This window comes from Amblyomma maculatum, chromosome 1, assembly GCF_055883805.1.
Source record: "Amblyomma maculatum isolate TAMU_Amacu chromosome 1, ASM5588380v1, whole genome shotgun sequence".
Classification (NCBI taxonomy): domain Eukaryota; kingdom Metazoa; phylum Arthropoda; class Arachnida; order Ixodida; family Ixodidae; genus Amblyomma; species Amblyomma maculatum.
In genome coordinates this window covers 135,147,151-135,153,761 of record NC_139344.1, presented here as the reverse complement: position 1 = coordinate 135,153,761, position 6,611 = coordinate 135,147,151, and positions in this window count along the sequence as shown.

The following is a 6,611-nucleotide window of genomic DNA, read 5'->3' as shown; positions in this document are numbered from 1 at the left end:
TTCTGCTTTCTAAATCTACATGTGCAGACCATATTGAGCATCCATTGCGGAAACCAATCTGGGAAGAACTCAAAGCAGTAACCTCTGAAATATGCTTTGAGAGGCGGCCATGCACATTCTTTCTATTAATTTTACTAGATTCGAAGTCAAAGCTATCGGCCGAATGTTTTCAACACGAAATCCTTTCCCAGGGCCTTTCAAGAGCAATATAATTTTCGCCACTTTCCAGGGCCCGCTTGCACGATAAAGTCCGAGCTAAGTCCAGACTTAAATGGTGTCTTTAGAAAGACCAAGCTTATTTAAGACGGCTCGTGTTCCGAACGTCGAACGCTTCGGGATCATGTTCACCAGAGTGGCTTCCCAGAACGGCCTCAGCAACCACTTGGGGCATTTTTCCTCGTAACACAATCTTAAGCCGCAAAAAGCAATGGCACGGATTTTGCACAACGCAAAATTGACGGAATGTGTACATCTTACAGCAGGGACAGTGCCAGCGCATCCCTGTATTTCCCTAATTTCTCTACTTAGACACCTGGCGTCCTTGTGTCTTAACCAAGACAGCACCAGAGTCGTAATCATACAAGCGACTTATTCAAGTCAGGACTGAAGCCCAGTCTTGACTCCAGTCTTAAGCGTCCATGCAAGTGGCCTATTCTTTAGACTCCAGTTAAGTCTGGACTTAGCTAAGATAGTCTTAAGATTGTTTTGTGCAAGCGGGCCCAGACGTGCGGCAGCCATGCAGATTCTAATGATTCGTTAACCAGATCCAGAAGATCCTGAGTGAAATCATTTGCTAAATTTTTTTAGCATACCTACCGTAACCCCGTCCCAACCTGGAGCCGAGTTTTGCAGGGAAGAAGTCACAGATAGGAGTTCTGACCTTTCAACCTCAACATAGTCTGAGCAGGAAATGGGAGCGTGCAAGGGAACTCTGCACTGCTCCTGGAAACGTATTGCTAGCCCTTGTGCAATTTGTTCCTACTCATCCTGCGCCTCCTGTGGAGACAACACTACTGAACTTAATGACTGAGAAATGTGTGAGTTTGTATTTCGTTCCATGAAACGATACAAAGCCTTCCTGTGCTTAGGGTTTGACAAATACGTATTTAAATTTACGTTGTACTCGTCCTTTGCCTGCGCTATGGCTCTTTTAAATGACGCCGAACAAAATTTGTAGTTTATCCAGTTTACTGGGCTCTGGTTATAAGAAAGGCTTTTCCATGCTGCTTTCCTACGGCAGAAGGCTTTCTCAGACGCATCATTCCACCATGGGGATGGCGACTTATTGTTTACTGCATACCGCACAGTGAACTGGGAATCTCCAGTAGCATTCGCAATTGAGGAAAATACCTGTCGTGCTTTGTCGATCCTACATGAAGAAAGGTTTGATTTGAGAGAGAAGCGTAGTGAAGCTACATATTGGCGTTGTTTACTAGTTTCCGGTCAAAAATGCTATCTCGTGTTGGACTAATCATGATAGTAAATGTTATTGGAAAGTGGTCACTAGATGTACCACTGTCTACTGTTGATCATCCTCATGTACCTATCCCACCTGCTGCCAGGGATAAATCGATGACAGATCGCGAATTTCTGCGCATGAAGGTTATAGCCCCAGAATTGCAGCAGCGCACAGCATTTGCCGACATCCACGTCCATAACAGCTGTCCACATGAGTCTGTGTAGTTATCCCAAAGAGTATGGTACGAGTTAAAATCACCTGCAATAACGAGCACTAGTTCGAAATAGTGCGATGTCACGAGCCCACAACATATTTCTTTGCCTTCATTTGCGCGGTGCTCTGCGGTGCACCTTCCTCCTTTCACTGCCAACTTAGTCCTGCCTTGGGATTAGCAGTTTTGTTTTACTCAAAGATATTGTTACGTGAAGACTTAATGTATTGAAATGATGTTAAAACACAGCTGCAAATGGCATAGTAACGAGATGCACCAGGAAACAGTCCCACTTCGTTGTCGTCTGCCTTGTCCCTTCCGCGAGGCCAAGGGAGGAAAACACTTTGTTTTCATCTTTTATAATAATAATAATAATAATAATAATAATAATAATAATAATAATAATAATAATAATAATAATAATAATAATAATAATAATAATAATAATAATAATAATAATAATAATAATAATAATACCACCTTTATTTTTCCATCATGGTGATGGGGGAGGCAGGGAGAAAAAGCCGAGCAATCGGCTTGACGAGTCCCCCCCCCCCCCCCCGAAGAATATACAAAGTAAAAATACATAGGCACACCAGTGTATCGTCCGCAAAAAACAACATAAAGTAACAATATAGAAATAACAATATATCGCATGCACCCCGCAGCAATTTGGAATAATGTCGCGTACAGTGCTGCCCAAAAGTCACTCGGGCCTGCTTTCAAGCTAACGCGTTTGAGGCGCCTGTTCTAACTCGTAGCAGGTATATGCTCTAAAGTATACATCGTTAACTGAATACGTTTGAATAGCGTCGTGTAAACCGGTGGCGACAGTCGGGCGATCAGAAGCATTCAACACCAACCGCATTTTTGGCCGCTTCCTAAAGACACCTTGACGGTGGTGGTGTATATATGGCCGCACACTTTCAGGCAGTCGGAACCGGTATGGTCAATGCTGTGGACAGCGCCATAAAGAATACAGCCATGGCGGGTATGCGCTACATAGATATTCGCAAACAGTTTCGAAGTCCGCAGTACTATTCACGCGCTATCTCGACATGACCAACGTTCCCATGCGGAAAGGAAAGCGATAAGGCCACGCGATAGTGGCGGTAAACAAGAAAACTGTTTAAAAATAAACAATGTACCTTCGTGGCAAACAGTTCTGACACGCAGCGCAGACGTGTTTCGAAACTAAACTGAGAACAGATCGATAAAGATAAAATGAAAATGCCCGCGCAATAAGGTTTCCGGGATCGCAAATAATTCACAGTCCCACACGTACTACAAGTTTGCCCTCTGAATTTTATCCTAGTACCAGCGGAAATAATCTGAGCGCCGCCTGAGGTGTAATCTGTGCACCTTGTAATTTAATCCGAGTGCCAACGGATTTAAAACAAGCGCCAGCTGATTTAATCCGGGTGCAAACCAATTATCTCCATGTGTAGAAAATGAAAGCGGTAGGTGTTCCAAAGCACGAAACATGAATTCCATAAATGAATCGAAATTGAGGTCACTTTGCAGACCATACGACGCTTAAGCATCACATCTGCATGCACTATTTCGCTTAGTTCTTGTATCTTGCAACAACCAAGAACCACGCGTAGCTGAAAAACAGCAATTTATGACACGTCTCTTGAAATTTTTAGCTTAGACGCATGACAAGTAAATAATATGACTGTCATCTTCTAATTTGCTGGTTAAGTACTTATTATGAGTTGTCATACGCACTGAATCTCCATGCTGATGGCAAGTGCAGCCTTCACACAACAGCCGACTGTTTTTATGGAATTGCAACCGGTGCACAAAAGTATTTGTGTTTCCAATCATGATTCAGAACCACTAGCAGAAAAGAAGGATTAGTGTAAAGCGGAGTTGGTCGAGGCAAGGCGACTTTGAGCCAGAGAAACAATACCTCATTTTAACAAGGCCGCTACCTCGGAAAGAGAGAGCGCGCGCTGCTGCGTTCAGTCTTGCCGTGACACGGCAGAGTGAAAGTATGTACAGCGGAGCTTACAACACAGGACAAGAATAGCGACTGGCCTTTCACTATAGGCAACCTGCAGTGGCCAGGCGGCGCTAGTGGAGCGCAGCGTTCAGCGCCGCCAACGGCGGCGCCGAGTAATCTGAGTAGGCCGGCGCGGTCGGGTTGCGTTCGCTTGTACGGCTGGAAGCATCTCGGCGCTCATTTTCTGCAGTTTTAAGGCAATCGAATGTCTTCAGAGCTACTTCCGAAAACCAATACTGACGAAAGGACACCGCCTGTTCGAGAATGCTCATGTTTAAAACGTGAACTGTGTCGACGTCACCGCGAAGTGCGTGCCGCTCGCGACGGAACACCCGCGCGCACAGCTTTGCATTTTACGTGAGTAGACGGAGATTTCTTTTTAACGAAGTTTATTCTCTCAGGGCATCAGTCGGATATGTGATGATGAAATAAGAAATAATTAAATGAATGAAAAATGTTGTAAACGTAGCTTTTCATTTACCTATTGCGTTCACACCTCATACCCAAACATTGAAAGTGCGGAGAGAACCTGAGGAGAGAACCTGAGAAGAGAGTGATCGCCATTTCTTCTTTTTTTGTTCTTGCTGTTTGATTACAGCAGCATAATAATTTCCTCGCAGTTTTGCTTTACAGTTTAATACCATGACGAACACTTTTGTTCGTGGTGCACCTTTCGACAGTGCCGCGCGCAAGTTACAGGAGGCATGGTGCGGTACCCGCTACGGATGTGACGATTGCAAGCACTTTGCGGTTGTAGCGTGCGTCATCAACGAAAACTGTGCGTGCCGGGGGCGTGGAGTAGGGGGCCTCCTACACCGTTGGAAAAATAAAGCTCTTAACAACAACAACTGGCATGCATTTTGTACCTCCGTACCTCAATCTTGGGGAAAGCCGGCGGGTTAATGCTGGCACTCGATCAATGGCAAAGCTTTCGTAAAGGAGGTCGTTAAGAGTTAGAATTTTTACTGTTGCTACTAATGATGAAACAGTCTATCGTCTGGGACAAGAGAATCTCGAGTAGCTTGAGCAGTCGGGGAAAGAAATATTTGGCGCGGAACGATAGAACGAAGTTCCATTCTCAGCGTACACAGTATCATGGGCCTCTACACTCCGCCACTTCGACTTTTTCAGCACCTTAAGAACTAATTTACAGAGCAATATGCTTATTGAAATCTGTAATTGGAAGTGTTGAAGATATTTTGGCTTTGTGGTTCCGAATAGACACCGCATTAGAAATCCGGTTCACAGATCCACGAACATTTTTTTTTTTTATTTCGCCTCCGTTGAAATGCGGCTGGAAGTGGAATACGATGCTGCGGCTGCACGGCTTTGTTGCTTTTCTGGACGTATGCCACTCGATCTTCTACAGCATATACCAGTACACGCCAAATTTTACAGCGCGGAGCGCGTACTGAGTAGTGTGCCCCAACCAGCGTGCGACTCCCCGAGTCAGAATTTTATACGCCGTTTCTTCCGCTCACGGGCAATCGTCTTATTTTAGCTTCTTGGTGTCTGTACGCCAATGGCCCCATAACAAAATGAATTTCAGTTACATTACTCACTCGCAGCCAATATCTCCTTCTTTCATCATTCTCCCCAGGTTCTCCCAGCAAGCGGTACGCTTGGGTTTCCTTCGTGATTGTGGCAGTCTTTCTCGCCGCCCTTGCGCTTATTTTTATTCTTGTTCACATCCGTAGTAGTCCAAGCATCGCACGAGACCACTGAAGTCACTAAATGAGTAAATCACACTCACTGGGATAACAAAACGCGAACGCAGAAGGAACACAGCGGCCGCAACATATACGGCGTCAGCTTCTGCGCCGCCTCAGTATTAGCTCCCGTCGGCCGCCAGGTGGCGCCACATGTCTCAGCAAACTCTATTGCAGGTTGCCTATGGTCATCTTAGCAGCAGTGATTAATTTTCCTGGGCGGCAATCCTAGCGGCTTAGGTTGCTAACAAACTATAGGCTTGTTTATACAAGCACAGAAGCGGCCGTCTTTGAAATGCAATTTTATCTTGTGGGAGACATTGCTCTAAATGTAACTCGGCACTTTTTACATAACATCAATACGCAAAACTGCCTGTATAAAAGAAAAGTTATGGTGGTCGAGAGCAGCACAATCTACCCTTTGTATTTGCTGCATAGAGGAATAGGAATGCTGCATAGGAATGGCTCGCACGGGCCAACAGACTCGAGATCGAGGCCAATCCGATCAAGTATCGAACTAGTCGCCAGAGCTAGAAATCATGAATGAAGGCGATGTCGACGGGCGGCCACAGCTCCACACGCATAGGGCAGTCACTCGTCCGCGCATAAACAGGTCCGCGCCGCATTGCTTTTCGTTTCTTCATAGCGCGGCCGATATTTCAGGCACAGTGTCGACGCTTACGAATTCATTAAAGATCTACCAACATCTTGCATGCACGTTAAGGGCAGCGCGCGAACAGCCACGTGTTTGCTCAGTGGACCGTTGAAACGACAAGGCACTCGGCCAATTCAGCCTGACTGCACTGCCCGCCATCTGCTGTCAACAACATGGCGGATTACCCCGCATGCAGAGCTTCATGCCTAGTGCGCGACAACGCAGTTTGTACTGGGGCTCCCTCGTCATGCACTTGCAGTACGGGGCTGACCCGTTCTCGCAGACTACCCGTGCATGTGTTGGTTGGTTGGCGACTCGGTTCCTGACCGATGGCAGACGCAAAGGGCCGGACTAGAAAGCACAGAACTTCTAGTCGCATTCCTTGTGTCTGCAATTGGCTGATCTGACGAACGTTCGAACGCTACCATTCCCGTAAGGCTTATGTGATAATGTGATGTGCACAATCTTTGACCGGAATCCAACTTACCGAGCAAAAATATCGGCATCTTTTTTTCTAAGAAGGGGGGGGGGGGGGAGGGGGGGGGTATCGATAGGGTCGTACACTTCTA